Consider the following 19,004-nt stretch of genomic DNA (forward strand, 5'->3'; position numbering starts at 1 on the left):
TTTTGAATTCAGCAAGGGGTTATTTGTGTAGATCCTACAAGGTTATCCTACAGAAATTAACAGCTAAAATAAAAAAAATATTGTAATGGAGGTAAAAAAAGAGCCATTTCTGTCCTCGTTTTCTTCTATAACTCTTTTCAGCTATGGCAGATTTTTGAAAGCAATATATTGTTACGTCTGCTGGAATCTTCTGGTTGTGAGGATAAATAGGGCTTGTAGGTTCATCAAGAATCCTAGCTACCCAGAGCCAATAAAGGGGCTGCATCTTGAAATGGGTTTTCATTGTATCCCGGTACACAGCAATTCATTCGGTGAAATATAAAGAGTGAAAACTATGTATCAAGGAAACCTTTGTATTTCCAAAATGGGCACAAGATAAGGTGTTGAGAAGCAGTGGTTATTTGCATATCTATGAATTCCAGGGTGCCCATACTAGCATGTGAATTACAGGGCATTTCTCAAATAGACGTCTTTTTTATACAGTACCTTACATTTGGAAGGAAAAAATATAGAGAAAGACAAGAAGCAATAACACTTGTTCTGCTATTCTGTGTTCACCCAAGTCTCCCGATAAAAATTGTACCTCACTTGCGTGGGTAGGCCTAATGCCCACAGCAGGAAACGCAACATGGACACAGCACATTTTTACATTGAAATCTGACGTCTTTTTTTGAAAGTGCCTAGCTGTGAATTTTGGCCTCTAGCTCAGCTGGTGCATAGGGAAACCTACCAAGCCTGTGCATGTTTGAAAACTAGACACCTAGGGGAATCCAGGATGGGGTGACTTGTGGGGCTCTCACCAGGTTCTGTTACCCAGAATCCTTTGAAAAACACTTTTACCTCAGATTTCGGTGCTGAAAAGTTCTGGAATCCGAGAGGAGCCTCAAATTTCCTTCCACCCAGCATTCCCCTAAGTCTCCCAATAACAATGGTACCTCACTTGTGTGGGTAGGCCTGGTGCCCGTGACAGGAATAGATCACACAACGGTCAATGTTGGTCCTTACATGAGGGCAAGTGTTGAGCCTGGGGTGATCCATTCCTGACGCAGACACTAGGTACAGGCACTCAAGTGGGGTAGCGTTGTTATCAGGACAGGTGGGGAAACACTGGGTGGTAGGAATTTTGTGGATCCCAGCATATTCCTGTAGTGTGTGTTACAGAAATTCAAGAAAAAATTAGTTTTTATTCAACATTACACCTTTGCAGGGTATTCTGGGTAAGACAACTTTGGGGAATCAACACAAGTCACACCTCTGTGGACTCCCCCGGATGTCTAGTTTCCAGGAATGTCTGGGTTTGGTAGGTTTCCCTATATGGCCGCCGAGCCCAGGACCAAAAACGCAAGTGCCTGCCTTACAAAACTAGGTTTTTTGTGATAGATACTTTTGATGCCCCCACAATACGATTTGGGTGGTGGAATTTGGGGCTGGACTAAATTGGGAAGCTCCCAAGAGAGCACTTTCTCTGTGCTTGCCGCCGCATGCACCTGCTCTCTGGATTGGGCTAACCCGCTATTGTCCCACTGCACAGACTGTGCTTACGAAGGGACAGCAGGACTGTCCTCATCACCCCCCTCATAATCAATGAAGAGGAGTTATCGAACTGGACTCCTTCGACAAAAAAATCACTCCTAGAGTGTGTGCCATTTTCCTATCCCTCAGATGCTGTCTCAGTATGTGCTGTCTCAGTCTCTGATCCTATGACAGAGCTGTTCTCTATAACCCGAGTGAGGGCTTGAGCAGCAGTCATTCAATGAGATGCTATCTCATCTACTGGCTAAACAGTTGCTCTAAAACACTAGCCTACGTAGACAGTCACAAAATTGCTGGTGTGTGTGTGTGTGTGATACGTGCAACAGTAGAGGTCACCTTACCTTCGCTTCATCCCTCAATCAGCACGCTCTTTCAAGACACTCAAAAAAGTCTTACTATTACTTCACCTTGTCACATACCAATCATCAAAGTCTTTAGCCCCTCTAGCGCCCTGTCCAACAATCATTACTGGTGCTCCCACTCCCATGACCTCATCCTCAGATTCCCCCACTACCACCCAGCAAAAGTGCCCTTCATCTCTCCATAGCCCCCCGCACATACATTTGATTGGTATTATAGAGCAGCAGGTAATGGCTGACCTTTTTATTTATTTATAAGTTTATTGATATTCATCAGAACAGAGATGGCAAATAACAAAGCAGCCCATCGAACAGGAAAAGCGTAATTAACACATTATACAGTCCCAGACAGTTGCCAATAGGCCTCGGCCAGAATTCAGAAATTTCTGCGATAAGCATGATAGGGTTCCGTTTCATGTCACTTTGACACGCCCCCGCGATACCTTGGCCCCATGCGGTAAAGTCAAAGTCAAGGGACAAGCAAGCAGGAGCAGGCGTTCGTAGGACTAAACACATCCATAATCAACTGATAGAAAAGGAAAAAGATCAAACTGGGAAAAGGGAAAGGAGGCAGGACAGCAATAGACCACACTGAGCAGCCGTAACGCCGAAAACGAGGCGACAGTGATCGAAAATGCCAGAGATGCAGCCAGCCAATGCCTACCCAAGTCTCACTGCAGAGATACCAAAAAAGAATGCAGCGGACCCCATATATCCCTCGGCCGGGAACCCCCAGGAACCAGCTCCCAGAAAATCAGCAATTGTTCATGACAGAATGAAGCATCACACAGCCAATCCGAGCTGCGGGGAGCCCGGCCCGACCTCAGCAGATCGCAACCCTGCGCTTCGCCAGCAACAACAGCAGGCCAACCAACCTCCTGTGAGCCGGCGGTACCACTTCGACACAACCCAGCAGCGCAAGTTTGGGGGAGAAGGGAAGCTCCAAGCCAGTTACCTTCTCAATCATACGTATCACCTCCACCCAGTAAGAGTGAACACCCCCACAATGCCACGCAAGGTGCAGAAAATCAGCATCCGGAGCTCGACGCCTCTCACAACTCGCATCCACGTGCAAGCCCATGGCATGTAAGCCTCTCAGGGTATAATACAAACGATGCAGAAACCTAAAGTGTATAAGCCGTAGTCTATAATTGGGTGACAGAGCTCTCATATGCGTGCAACACTTACGCCATACCTCCTCCGATATAGGCTCACCCACATCAACATCCCAGCAAGCTCTCACAGCCAGTGCAGCTCCGCTCTGCTGATCCTGCAAACAGGTATATAATTTAGTAATGAGCTTTCGTGGCGACTGCGCCAGACACAGCACCTCTAGAGCCTGAAACACCAGCAGAGTCTCCGGAAGGCCAGGGAAGCGTGCACGCAACATTGCACAAACGCGAAATACATGTAGCCTATGCAGCGCAGTGTCAAGGCCATTCTCTAGCACAGCCTCCGGGGATATCAACCGCCCGTCCTCAAACCAGTCTCCCAGCTCAGAGAGGCCGGAATCACGAAGAAAATTGTGCAGCTTCACATCCCGAAACATTCTTTCGTCTGCAACATCCAGCACCGACATCGAGGGAGCAAAGAGCACGCCCGCGCCCGACCGGCGCAACAAAGCGGTCCAAGCCCTAATCATGCACTGCACTGTATCCACACTGCACACTCTGTACCGAGGAAGATTCCCATGGACTCTAGACAAGCCGTCAGGCCATACCGCATCACTTTCGGAAGCAAGATGCAGTAAATACCGGATAGGGTGGACCCAGTAATGCGCAAGATGGGACTGAGCAGAATAATAATATAATTCCAAACCTGGGGCAGCAAGGCTGCCCAGCTCAAAGGGCAGCATTAGCTTCTCCCAGCAAATTCTGGCCTGCCCACCAGCCCAAACCAGTCCTATCATGGCAGACCGAAGGCACCGCAGGAAACTCGCAGTTAGAATTAGAGGGAGATTAATAAACAGATACAGAAACTTAGGCAACACCACCATTTTAGCGACCACAATTCACCCAATAAGCGAAAGCGGCAGTGAACGCCATGTCTCAACTTTATCCTCCAACCACGCAATAGCCTTGCCATAGTTGGCTCGCCAAAGCGTTTCCACTTCGCAACTAAACCAGATACCCAGATAGCGCACTGGGCCATCCTCCCATCCGATAGGATACTGGGAGGAGAATGCTACCTTCTTCCCAGTGAGGGGCATCACAACTGACTTAGACCAGTTTATCGAGATACCGGAAAAGGAACCAAAGTGAACTATCTCGTCCAGGAGCACGTCTAGATTGTTCAGCGGCTCACAAACATATAATGCAATATCGTCTGCGTACAAGGAAACCAAGATGGGCCGCTGTCAGAACGGTAGGCCCCTCATGTTGTGATGTTGTCTCAAATATGGCGCAAGGGGCTCCATCGCAACTGCAAATAGCTGCGGGGAAAGAGGGCACCCCTGACGAGTCCCTCAAGCCACCTGGAATGGGCCAGAAACACTGCCATTCAACCGTAGTCTTGCAGTGGGTACAGAGTACAACAGCTGGACCAGTTGCACGAAGGGCGCACTCATGCCCACTGTTTCAAGCAGTGCGAACATATACTCCCACGCCACCGAATCGAAGGCCTTAGTAGCATCCAAGAACACCGCTGCCGCCTCATCCTCGGCGTCAATCATGCTAGTGGCCGTAAGGAACATACGCAGATTGTGAGACGTAGACCTTCCAGGCACAAAACCTGACTGATCTGGTAAGATTAACTTCGGAAGTAACGGCTGTAACCGCGCGGCGATCATCTTAGCCAGGATTTTATTGTCAATGTTAATCATAGAGAGCGGGCTGCACGAGTCACAGCAATGCGGATCCTTGCCCGGCTTGAGAATCGTAACTATCAAAGCCTCACGAAGAGAGGGAGGGAGACCCCCAGTCCCCATAGCCTCCGCATAGACCTCCAAAAGGTGAGGAGCCAATATATCAGCGTACTCTTTATAAAACGCTAGAGTCAATCCATCCAGGCTAGGGGACTTATCTCCGGGCACACCGTGAATCGTCGCATTCACCGCCTCAACAGAAAACGTGGCATCAAAATAATATCTGTGCGCTTCGTCAAACCAAAGCAAGGAGATCTCAGAAAAGTAATCCTGAGCCGCTCTCACCTCCAGACCAATGGGCTCAGCATAGAGATCCTCAAAAAATGTAGTAAAAACCCGCATAACGCCTTCAGTCCCCACCACCCGCTCACACTCAGCACTGTCTATCTCAGTAATGTAATTGTTAGCCCAGGGCCTGCACAACATGTGAGCCAAAGTGCGCCCGGCCCTCTCACACTCACCGTATTGCCTCGCACTAGCACATTTCCCCAAGAAACAAATCTCCCGAAGCAAGGCCTCCTCATACCGTGATACAGCGTCCCAAAGAGCCGCCACCGTGGCACCAGACCAGTCCACCACCAGGCGCCGCTCCAACGTCGAAATATGCTCTTCCAAGTCTGCCAGGTCCCGCCGCAGCACCTTTAACACGCTATGCTGTTTCGCGAGACACACACCACAGATCACTACCTTACAGGCCTCCCACAGAGTGCCCGCCGAACTCACGGACCCAAGGTTCTCCTCAAAATAATGAGTAGTGGCCTCACGGACCTCCTCCCAGAATGTAGTGTCCCTCAGTGCCCCATGTGGTAAGCGCCACAGCCTCGTCAGCCCAGGCCCTCCAGGCACCGCCAGTACTAACTTAACCGGCAAGTGATTCAACAAGGTTCGGGAGAAGTGTTCCACCGACTGCGTCCAGAGCTCCACATCTCTTGAACCCAACCATCGATCTATGCGGGACCAACTGTTGTGGGCGTAGTTAACACACATATCCTCACTAGCAGCCGCGTGTCTAGCCCTCCATATATCCACCAATGCACCTTCGGCCATAACTGACGACAGAGCCCTAGCAGCAGAAACGTGCTGGCCAGGCTTTCAGGTCTGCAGCTGAATCTAAAACCACATTGAAATCCCCGCCCAGATCACCGCACCGCTGCCAAGTGACTCAACCAAATGCCACACCTCACGAAAGAAGTCAGGGTCGTCCGTGTTTGGGCCGTATAGCAACACTAGTCTACAAGCTCTATCCTGCAGCGTGCCGCGTATTAGGACATAGTGGCTGTTAGGATCTGCAATAACTTTCTGAGTGCGCCACTGCACTCCCTTATGGAGCAAAAGCGCCACCCCCTGAGCATAGCGCGAGAACACCGCAAAATGGCACTCGCCGATCCACCCAGCCTTTAGCCGATGCAGCATATCTGCCACCAAATGAGTTTCCTGCAACATGCATATATCTATTTCCTGATGCTTAACATATGCTGACATAAGCCGACCTTACGCCCATCATTCAAGCCTCGTACATTCCAAGTGAGACAACTCATCAAGGTCACACCTCCCGGCGCCATTCCCACAGGCCTACGAAACCGTAGCGCATCTCTCCTGCCAACCAGCATCATGGGAAGAGGAAAGGAAAAGGGAGAAAGACATAAGATGAAAATGGACCCAAAAGAAGAACGTACACACCCCCTCACTCATGCAGACCCCCCAACTGGGTCAAAGCAGATAAACCACCCCCCAGTACAACATTAACCCCTTTATTAACAAACATCATGCATCCAGGACTCATCCAAGGGGCGAGGGCTAAGCCATCCGTCCCGCTATCCCAAACAGGACAGGGGGAGGAAGGCAAGGGTCAACAAGACACTAAGCAGTGGAGTGGCGCAAGGGGTGGGACCACGTAAAACTGGGACACCCACCACTCAGCAAGAAGAAATCGCAGTCAGTAGCACCCTTACTCATTTAGTCATTGTCGCTTAAAGCTGCACTCTCAGTTCCAGGGCCGTCCGGAGCCGCCTCCGCCACTCTCCTAAGCACCGTTTTGGCGAACCTAGCGGCAAGCTTTGGATCTGTGAAGAAAAGCAATTTACCTCGGTGCTGCACCCTCATCTTTGCAGGGTAAATAAGTGAAAATTTGGTGTCAGTCTGGCTCATGGTGCATTTAACTGGTAAAAACGCTCTGCGTGCAGCCTGCACACTAGGAGTGTGGTCCGGAAAAAAGTTCAATTCAGCATTCCTGTAGATCACAGTCTCCACTCCCTGGCCAGCCGTAAAACAGTATCTCTATCTCGGTAGTTTAGCAAACGGGCAATGATGGGATGTGGGGGAGTTCCAGGAGGGGGTCTGGGCCCAAATGACCTATGAGCCCGCTCCACCACCATCATCCAGGAAAGTTCTGCAGGAAAGAGCTCCGCAAGCATACCCTCAACAAAGTCTTCCATTCTGCCTATATCTGTGGACTCCGGAAGGCCTAGTATGCGGATGTTATTAAGGCGCAACCTGGCCTCCAAATCTTCATTCTTATTGCGTATTACCTCCAGCACGCGTTCCATACGGAGCAACTGCTCCCATTCTCCATTTCACTGGACTTCCACCCCCGAGTTGCGCGTTTCCAGATGATTGAACCGAGAGTCGTGATCATCCACTCTGGCCTTAATTCAGTCCAGCTGCACAGTCAGGTGATCGAGATTAGCATCGATACCTGCAAGGCTGCTTTTAAGGTCAAGAAACATGGCCCTGACCGAGGTGTCCGATGTACCATCCTCAACAGGCTCCTCTCTGAGCAGGGGGGCAGGAGCACCACCCCTCTTTTTCCCAGCTTCGAAGGTAAGTTTAGCTTGTTTCTGCTCCACCTTAGCCATGCTCAAACCACAGCAAAGCGGGAGCGAGACGTAAACTCCCATCCACCGATCCGATGGCAGCAAGCAGGAGATCAGCACAACAAATCCAAGTCTGGATGCCTTCAGGATAAGGAGGTTCAGCTCACCAAGTCTCCAGGTCCACTGCAATCCTGCATGGCCCCCCATACGGGCAGCGCCCAGTCCTCACAGCAGCACACAGCCGCTGTCAGCGCAGGCAAGTCCAGAAATGCGGCAGCCTCCCAGATGCGGGAGTAGCCCATCCGACACCGCATTCTGCACCCACTATCTCCCCAGGGGGCCAACAATGCAGGGTGAGTAGATACGAGTCCGCCCCAGCCACTTTCAACGCAGCAGGCGGCCTTCCGGGCCCGAACCAGCCGGCAGCACCTCCCTCAGTGACCAGGGCCAGGCCCGCCACCACACAGCCAGGAGTTCTCCGGGCCCCCGGTCCCGAGGGGCAGCTCACCCGCCGCTCCCCACAGTCCCCAGGGACCCCACGGGGCGCCCAGCTGGCAATACACGCTCCTCACGCTAGGTCAGCACCGGTCTAGAGGGGCACCTGCTCCACCGTCCTCCGGCCACAAGCACGAGCACTCTAGTCCCACAGCACGGCAGGCCCAAGCTGCGGGAGCCCAGGTGCACCAGCACCACGGGAGAGGCCACGATCTGATATGACCGCCTATCAGTCTTGAGTGGGGAAGGAACGCACTCCCCCTGTCTCCGCTCGCCTCAATGACAGCAGCTCCGCCCCACCGGACCTGCCGGCAAGCAGGAAGAGACCCTGCGCAGAGCGCCCGCGGCCGCAAGAGGTCGCGCCGACACAGAGGCATGCCCCCAAAGACCCGGGGCATCTAGCAGCAGCCGTGGAGAAGCACAGCAATCAACGTCTCCGGGGGCCCTCCGATCCTCCAGGGGCCTCAGGGCGCAATTTACAGCTACAGGCACCGCTCCAAATAGGATAAATAGCCAAATTCAGCCCGGTGCCCAGCAGAGCCTCACATCGTGGTGCCCATCTTGCTGGCAGGCCTAGTCACACCCCCAATGGCTGACTTTACTAATCTACTCAGCTATTTACATAAAGTACAGATTTGATCTTTGCAGTAGGCATATAAACCTTCTACGCTACTTTATGGCATCAAAACTGCCACTAGACAAAAGTCAGATCCTTTTGTAGCAGAAACATAATCACAAGACTTATTTGACTTTTTTATTGCTGCCTAAAAGCTACAGTTGAAACGCGTCAGTTGAAGTATGTGCATTGCTGGTGGCGAATATATATATATATATATATATATGTATATATATATATATATATATATACACACACCTATATACAGAGAGAGAGAGATCACTTTTCTATGTGGGTGTATGGTTTTCCCGGGGGACGATCGCAGCCTCCAGGGAAACCACACACGCGTTGACAAAAGTGATCTCCATATCCAATTGTATATATCTCTCTCTCTGTCTCTATACATATATATATATATATATATATATATATATATATATATATATATATATATATATATATATGTATATATATATATATGTATATGGATCTTTATATAGAGATCTATATATATATATACACACAGATATATATATATATATATATATATATATATATATATATATAGATATACATAGATATATCTACATAGATATGTCTATATATAGATCTATATATATATATATATATGTTTTTAATAGCTTTATGGTTTCCTTGGGGGCCATAGTGGCCCCCAGGGAAACCATACGACTATTAAAAAAATGTATGCCCCCACAGAGGGTCGCCCTGCTCATGGGCAACCCCCTGTCAATTTCATTTTTTTTTTTATTGATTTAAAAAAAAATACTTTTTAAACCCATGCCCCGTGGGGGGGGGCAGCCCATTTTCCGAGGGGGCCAACCTCCCCAACTGAAATCCCTGGTGTCTAGTGGGGTTTCCTGGCCGGTTAAGGACGGCCTTCTTTGAAATAGAAGATCTTCCCTGTCTACCACGTTCTGTTTAAATTACAAAAAATCATTTTTTAACCCCCCTCCTTGGTGTCGGCCGCTGGTCGTGACCCGCACCAGGGTGTTAGTGTGGATGTCGTGGCCAATGCCCACACTGAAGTGGTTAATGAAAATATTGTCTTGGCATCAAATTATTGCTCCACACAGCCATGTCTCCTATGGTTCTTTGATCTAGTGTTAAAGCTGATTCAGCAGTTCTAGCTTATGAACCTGTTTTCAGTAAACACCATTAGCATTCTAACTGATGATATTTTTTAACTGGAAGGAGAGATGATGCTACATTCTGACTAACATTTCTTGGCAAAGTCATTGTTTCTTCATGTGACACAGAAGTGTAAACAAAAGCCACTTCTTAAGGCATGACCTGTGAGTTCCATGCTAAATTGACTGAGCCACCTCCAATGCTATTTTTAACCTGAGCAGGAACATGTCAAACAACTATCCTTGTGCAACCAGGTAGGCTTTGTATTCAGGTAACTCACCATATTATTAGCTCTTGGAACATTTTTCCACTAAAATTGCACAACTTGAGCTCCACCGTTTTAAATGACAAATTATTCAGTTTTTTTCCAAGGAAAGGATGATTATTATTCAGGCTTCCTGTCATCCTAGAATACTGCTTTTTATATTTGACCATGGTCACACATTTTGTTCTTCTTAGTGCAATAATTCGACTCATTTTATTTCTGGGTGCCATGTACTTCTTGCTGGGGGGGTTCTTCGGCCCCTCAGATTCTGATGGTGTCTAATGGATTCTCATGCAATTCCTTTAATTCTTTTTCCTGAATAACCTACTTCAATTCTACTCTTGTAAAAACATGGTTTTATTAAGAATAAGTTTTGTAACAGTAATTGATGCTTAAGTAATGGGAACTTTAGGTCTTTGCTTACTTGCCTTTTAAAACAATTCTTTGTGACCACACACTTCTGTACTTCTGTACTTTATTCAGAACCAATGCATGCAGACACCACCAATACACATACTCGCACACATACCAACATACATACCAACATACACACACGGAGTCATACACGCACACATACATACAGACATATAACGCACACATACTCACAGACATACAAACAGACAGACACGCTCACATTTGCAAACACACAACACCCCCCACATGCATACACGCACTCACACACCCCCTCTACATACTCACATTCCCCCCCCCATGCACGCACACAACACACAACACCCCCTCATCCCCTCCCCTAATGGACAATCAATTTACATTGTACGTTGATCCTCCGGAAGGGGACGGGATCCATGGGGGCTGCTCCGCCGCCAGCACCCAGTCACCAGAACACTGCCACGCCGAATCACGGAATGTGATTCAGTGGGCGGTGTTCTGATGACGGGGCGGTGGAGGTGGAGCAACCTCCACTCCCCTGCCGACCACCAGTATGGCTGCTGGCGGCTCTCCATCCGAAAAAGGACAGAGGGCTGCCAGCAGTCATGATTCGCCGAGCGGAAAACACACTGCACTGGCGGTCTTCAGCACGGCGGTTCCTCGGCAGTCTTTGAAAAGGACCGCCGAGGTCGTAATGACCACCTTAAGCTCTAACTGGCCTGTTTATAGAGTTTATTTCTGTTAGTCCTTCTCATAAAACAGTTTTCTCTATTACCTGTCAGGGATGAATATTATTTACAGTTACATCTCAGATTTTTTAGCTGAATGCAGGAATTTCTAGCTATACCTTTATCATTCAACCACAAGAGGTGTGGCTTATTGTTGACTGACTTTGGCCAGGACAACTGAAACTATTTGAGATCATGTTTTCACTATTATACAATTTCATTCCATCTTTTAGTGCATTCAGCAAAGACCATCTGTGGATAGCGCGAGAGCTTTTTAAACTGAGTATGGCTAAAAGATAATAACATTAGAGGCAAGACATAAAGATAGCAATTAGATTACTTACCCAAGATAAATCAGACATGTTCTTTCAGGAATGTCTGTTAATAAGTGAAATCTTGCAACACTACAACGTGATTGCTGAATTCTTTATTGCTACTGATTTAAAACTATACAAATGGAAGGGTGTTGGTATTTAAGTGGGATATTCATAGTTTGGTAAAAGTGTGAAAAGATAAATTTTCAAAGTTATAACAATTATTTAACTGTTCCAAAGACCAGGAAACAGCCACATGAAGTAAAGCCTATCATAAGGAAACAATGTTATGTACATTGCCTTACATCATGAAGGATTTGATACTTACAAGCCATTGTCCCATAACAGATGTGTATTAACTTACACCCACTTTATATGCAGCAAATATGGAGATCAACTTGGCTCATCAGGCCTTAAGGAATACATTTTACATTCTGTGTGTATTCGCTGGTGTTTTCTCAGGGCTGATGAGTATCCAAAGTTTTTCCTACAATCATCACACGTATATGGTCTATCCCCTGTATGTATTCGCTATTGTGAGAAAAAGTTTAATGATCGGCTAAAACACTCCCAACAAGAACTACAAGCATAAGACTTCTTTCCTGTGTGTGTTCGCTGGTGTGGGATGAGAGTAGAGGAATCACTAAAAGTCTTCCCACATTCAGAACACAAATAAGGTTTTTCTCCAGTATGTGTCCGTTGATGCTTGGTGAGGTTGGTAGACTGTTGAAAACTCCGACTGCATTCAGTACACATATATGGCTTCTCACCAGTGTGTATTCATTGATGGGTAATAAGAGTTGCAGACTGACTTAAACTTTGTCCACAAATAAAATAGGAAAAGGTTTCACAATTTTATGTATTTTTCTTTTGGGTGTGATCAAATTTGATGACCGGCTGAAACTCTTCCCACATTCATTACATTTATGGGGTTTCTCTTTCTTTTCTATGTATAATAACTGATGAGCAGCCAGAGCTGATGAGTCACTGAAACTCCTTGCACACTGACAACAACTATAGAACTTTCCTACAACATGTATACATTGATGAGCAATCATATTTGCTAGTTCACTAAAGCTTTTCTCACATTCATGACATATGTACGGCTTATCCCCACTATGTATTTTCTGGTATGCTATCAAGTGGCTTAAATAGTTGAAACTCATTCCATATTCACAACATTTGTATAATTTATTTACCATGTGTATTCGTAGGTGAGCGACCAGGTATGATGAACCGCTGAAACCTTTTCCACACTCATTACATGTATATGGTCGCTCTCCAGTATGCATTTTTTCTATGTACAACTAGGTTTGCGGACCGATTAAAACTTTTTTCACACACATCACATGCATATGGTTTTTCCACCTGGGTTTATTCGCTGGTGGGTAATCAAATTTGATTATCAGCAAATGCTTTTGCCACAGTCACAACAGGTTTTTCTCCAGTATGTATTCTCTTTTGCTTTATTAAAGTGGAGGAGTCACTAAAACTCCTGTAACAGTGACTGCATTTATAGGGCTTCTCTCCTGTATATATTCTCATATGTCTTGTTAAACATGATGAAGACCCACTGAAGCTTTTACAACACTCTCTACATGTATATGCCTTTTCTCTAGACTGTAATCATTGATGGCTTAACAGCCTTGCTATCCAATTGAATGTGCTCCCACATTGAGTATGTGTGTATGTTCTGCTGTCCTGTATGTATCTGCTGATGATCAAATAGAGAAATAGACTGGTTAAAGCTCTCTCTACATTCTCTACTTATAAGCAATTCTTCTTCCCTCTGTGTTTCTGGATGGGTCATTTGATTTGAGTTCTCACTCAATTTTGGAACACATTCATTATGTATGTCTGTCTTGTTGTCCACATGTTCTTCCTTTTGTTCAGTGATTTTACCTGCATTACCAACATCACTTTCCACTTTAGTGGGTTGACATAGGCGTACTCCCAAAGGGCTTTCTTGCCTCTGTCAGTTTTCAAAGGAGATTTTTGGAGTTAAACTCTCAAAACTGTTCTCTTTGGATTCTCCTTCCACTTTTTCCTGTAGTACCAACCTTTTAACCTGGTCTTCATAATCTGTCTGACTTCCTTCAAGACTGGGTCTTGACTCTGTTAAATAAAATGAGACACTTTAATTAATAAATGCACTATTTTTATTAGATATGTTTGACACTGCAATACAATATAATCAGATTTTTTATGTTGTATTATTTTCAATACTGACTACAGTAGCCAGGTAATCAGTAGCTCCACTTTGTAACTCACTTACTCTCTAGCCAGTATCCCTATAAAATGCTGGTAAGTTATCATTCCTTGGTAAGAACATTCTGTATGTGTTGAAGACGATATGTCTGCTCTAGTTTTTGTGTTGCAAGATATAGGACCCAGGCCTAGATACGATTAGTGTTGTAGATAAACAGTCTGCCCTCAACAGTGCCAAGTACATTGTTTAAAAATCTTTACAGCATGAGAAAGTCAGAACAGCGGTTGTTAAAACATTTGATATGGTTGCAGTAAGCCCAATGAATTAGTCTTAAGTCAAATAACTGGAACATGTATGTCCATAGTATGATTACGTTTAAAGAAGGGAATAAAGAATTATTTGTGGCACAGGTGACATTCTGCAGATTCAAAATCCTAATAAAAAGATGGTTAAAATACCTTCCTAACAACAGAATGATTTTAAATAGCTTCTCAATGGAAGATAAATAATTTGAAGGCAATGCAAATTATGTGTTATATCCTAAAAATTAAATCTTTGTTACAACAATTTTTTAAGCAGATTGCGTCCTGCACACAGACCCAGGCTACGGACTATGCACCTCTGTACATCCTTTCACCATTTGCCAGGAAAGTGCCTAGATTGCTCTCACACCTTATTTCTTTCTATTTCCCATAAACCTCACATACAAATAAGTAACATTATCTTCTGCCCACTCAATAGCCCAACATATGCCTCTTATTCTCATGACATAAGCAAGCTACTGTCCTGCACCAATAAACAATCATATCCTATACATTCCGCATACAGCAAATTCTCCTCCTCATAACATGGAAACTGCACAACCCAAAATCACTACATCAAAAGTAGTGGAAGTAAAGAAGGCAAGAAAATAGTGGAAGTAAAGAAGAAAAGTCCTTGAGTACTTGAAGAGCATAAAGTGAATTGCTAGTTCTCTGCACAGAGCCCTCCAAAACACAGCAAACATGCTTAACCACCCTATACCTCCCTTTTTCCATTGCGGTTACACCTCTAACAAGTACCAATGTGACAGTCACTGGCCTTTTGCATGGTGGTGGACCTGCTTGACTTTTTAATAGGCTATGGGATGATTTGGTATCAAACTTCTCAGCACAATAAAAGCACACTGATGCCAGTGTGGGATTTATTGTAAAATGCACTCAGATAGCATCTTAGAGATGACCCCTGAATAACAGCCCGGCTCCTAGTGTTAGGCTGACCAGTTTCTGCCAGCCTGCCACAACCAGACAAGTTGCTGGCCACATGGGGAGAGTGCCTTTGTCACTCTGTGGCCTGGAACAAAGCCTGTACTGGGTGGAGGTGCTTCTCACCTCCCCCTGCAGGAACTGTAACACCTGGCGGTGAGCCTCAAAGGCTCACCCCTTTTGTTACAACGCCCCAGGGCATCCCAGCTAGTGGAGATGCCCGCCCCTCGGGCCACTGCCCCAACTTTTGGCGGCAAGGCTGGAGGAGATAATGAGAAAAACAAGGAGGAGTCACCCACAATCAGGACAGCCCCTAAGTGCCCTGAGCTGAGGTGACCCCTGCCTTTAGAAATCCTCCATCTTGAGAATGGAGGATTCCCCCAATAGGATTAGGAATGTGCCCCCCTCCCCTCAGGAAGGAGGCACAAAGAGGACAGTAGTCATTGGCTAATTCCCCCCAGACCTAAACACACCCCTAAATTTAGTATTTAGGGGCACCCCAGAACCCAGGAAATCAGATTCCTGCAACCTACAACAAGAAGAAGGACTGCTGACCTGAAAGCCCTACAGAGACGACGGAGACGACAATTGCTTTGGCACCAGCCCTACCGGCCTGCCTCCTGACTCGAAGAAAACTGCAACAGCGACGCATCCAACAGGGACCAGCGACCTCTGAAGCCTCAGAGGACTGCCCTGAACCAAAGGACCAAGAAACTCCCGGGAACAGCGACTCTGTTCAAATCCAGCAACAATTTTGCAACTGTCTTGCAACTTTTAAAGACCTCACTCTTCTCGCCAAAAGCGTGAGACTTCACCCGATGCCCCTGGCTCGAGCTCCGGAGAACCAACACCACAGGGAGGACTCCCAGGCGACTGCGACCTCGTCAGTAGGCCGAGACGACCCCCCTGGACCCCCCTGGACCCCCACAGGGATGCAAGCAGAGAGAATACAGAGGCTCCCCCTGACCGTGACTGCCTGTAACAAGGAACCCGGCGCCTGGACCCAGCACTGCACCCGCAGCCCCCAGGATCAGAAGGAACCTAACCTCAGTGCAGGAGTGAGCCTCAGACGACCCTCTGCCTAGCCCAGATGGTGGCTGGCCCGAGAAGCCCCCCTGTGCCATGCCTGCACCGCTAGAGTGACCTCTGGGTCCCTCCATTGATTCTAAGACAAAACCCGATGCCTGCTTTGCACACTGCACCCGGCTGCCCCAGTGCCGCTGATGGTGTATTTTGTGTGCCTACTTGTGTCCCCCCCCCAGTGCTCTACAAAACCCCCCTGGTCTGCCCTCTGAGGACGCGGTTACTTACCTGCTGGCAGACCGGAACTGGAGCACCCCGGTTCTTCATAGGCACCTATGTGTTTTGGGCTCCTCTTTGACCTCTGCACCCGACCGGCCCAGTGCTGCTGGTGAGGTAACTTTGGGGTTACCTTGAACCCCCAACGGTGGGCTGCCTATGCCCAGGAACTTAGACTTGTAAGTGTCTTACTTACTTGACAAACTAACCATTACTCACCTCCCCCAGGAATTGTTGATTTTGGCACTGTGTCCACTTTTAAAGTAGCTTATTGCCATTTTTACTAAAACTGTGTACGTTACTGCTCTAATTCAAAATTCCTAACTTACCTGTGTGGAGTACCTTGCATTTTATGCATTTACTTAAAATCTTGAACTTATGGTTCTAAAAATAAATTAAGAACATATATTTTTCTATATAAAAACTATTGGCCTGGAGTTGTTTTTGTGTGTTCCTAATTTATTGCCTGTCTGTGTACAACAAATGCTTAACACTACCCTCTGATAAGCCTACTTCTCGACCACACTACCACAAAATAGAGCTTTAGAATTATCAAATTTTACCACTATCTTACCTTTAAGAGGAACCCTTGGACTCCGTGCACACTATCTCTTACTTTGAGATAGTATATACAGAGCCAACTTCCTATAGGAACACTTTACCTGGTGATGTGCAAATGATAAATATTTTTCATGAAACCCAGTTTTCACAGATTAGTAATACACATACTTTTATCAGTAATGCTGCAAGTTGTTGGGAAGGTTTGTGGACATTTCTTGGAAATTTACTGTCTGTAAATGACAGGGTGCTACCACATCTTGCTTTAGTAAAATATTTATTGAAAGTGAGTGTTTCAACATAAACTGGGAAATACTTCTGCCCTGAAGGCAATGCTATTAGCACATGAGGTAAGTCATGGATCATGTGTACCCTATATGTAGGCTAGATTCTTATTATACCTGGAGCAAACTTGTAGGGCCAGATTTACAATGTTTTGGCGCAGGGCAGCGCTGCAAGCCATCCTTTGATATATCACTGTGAAAGTGATATAAAGTGTCTTAAGTCTTTTGAAAAGCAACCAAAGTCTCTTTCAAGCACAAAGTACCTGGTTCGCGTGCAAAATCTCTGCAAAGAATCGCAGAGGAGGAGATGCATGGAAACAAAGGGGGTGTGCGTTGATTTCTCGAGCTGCACACGTCGATGCGTTGTTTAGTTTTCACGCAGGGACAGCTGTGCATCAATTTCCGGTGCTCGTCGAGGATCCTCTTCGAGTTGTGGGATTTTCGGACGCCCTAGGGATGATGCGTGGATTTCCTGTGCTGGCAGGATGTAGTCACAGGAACTGTGTCGATTCGCCCAGTGTTGTGTAAAATTTTCTACTGCACGTCAGGCGCTGCGTCGATTCCTCTCTGGAAGTCGGACTGCGTCATTCCGGCTCGGCTGTGCGCCGATCCAGTGGGCTGTGCATCGAATTTCCGGTCGCTACGCTGGCACTGCATCGATCTTCTCGACCTGAAGTCAGGCTGCGTTGTTCCGTTTCAGCGTGCGGTGAAATTTTCACCACGGTGCAGGCTGTGCATTGTTTCTGGCAGGCTGTGCGTCGAATTTCGCCGGACAAGGACTCCTTCTTGTAGAGATGAAGTCTTTTTGGTCCTGAGACTTCAGGGAACAGGAGGCAAGCTCTATCCAACCGCTTGGAGAGCGCTTCTTCACCACAGCCAGAGAGCAGCAAGGCAGCAGGGCAACAGCAAGGCAGCAGTCCTTCACAAAAAGCCGGCAGGTGAGTCATTTGGACATCCAGGCAGCTCTTCTTGGCAGGATGTAGGTTCCGGTTCCAGTTTGTTCTCCAGGAAGTGTCTGAGTTGGTAGGGGCAGAGGCCCTGTTTAAATACCCAAATGTGCCTTTGAAGTGAGGGAGACTTCAAAGAGTGGCTTAGAAGTGCACCAGGTCCCCTTTCAGTTAAATACTGTTTGCCAGGGTCCCCGTAGGGGATGTGGCAGTCCTTTGTGTGAGGGCAGACTACTGTCCTTTGAAATACAAGTCTCAGGCCCTCCACACTCCCAGCCCAGGAAGACCCATTTAAAATGCAGATGTATGCAAGTGAGGTTGTGTATCCTGCGTCTGGGGTGTGTCTGAGTGAATGCACAAGGGAGCTGTCAACTAAACCCAGCCAGACGTGGATTGTAAGGGACAGAAAGATTTAAGTGCACTGGTGCACAAATGGCTGTTGTGCGCCAGGGCATGTTGCCAGGGTGCATGGTGCCAGGGTGCGGAGATGATTGTTTTTGTGCAGGAAGGGGCACCTTCTAGCACAAAAACAATCCCAGGAGGAGTTTTCCTCTTTCAATGTGTGCTGCAAAATGCAGCACACAGAAAGAGGAAAAAACAGGGAGAAATAAAGATATATCTCCTTGTTGCTTCACTTCAACGCCACCCCTGGAGTGGCGTAGGGTTTTGACGTTATGCATCAAAATCCATGGAAGTTGCAAAACGCCTCCCCGACTAAAACAAAAGGCAATGCAGCACTTGTGCTGCGTTGCCTTACTCCATATCTACAAGACCATGTAAAGCCAGGCAAAGTGGCTTTACGTGGCCTTGTAGATCTAAGTCAGCAACCTGAGCCGTTAATGCGTCCAAAAAAGTGACACATCGGTGGCGCAGGGCGCTTGTAAATCTGGGCCTTAGTGTATTTAACCAAACAAAAGAGTTTTTTTGTATAGCAGAAA

The sequence above is a fragment of the Pleurodeles waltl genome, chromosome 4_1 (assembly GCF_031143425.1).
Source record: "Pleurodeles waltl isolate 20211129_DDA chromosome 4_1, aPleWal1.hap1.20221129, whole genome shotgun sequence".
NCBI classification, from domain to species: Eukaryota; Metazoa; Chordata; class Amphibia; order Caudata; family Salamandridae; genus Pleurodeles; species Pleurodeles waltl.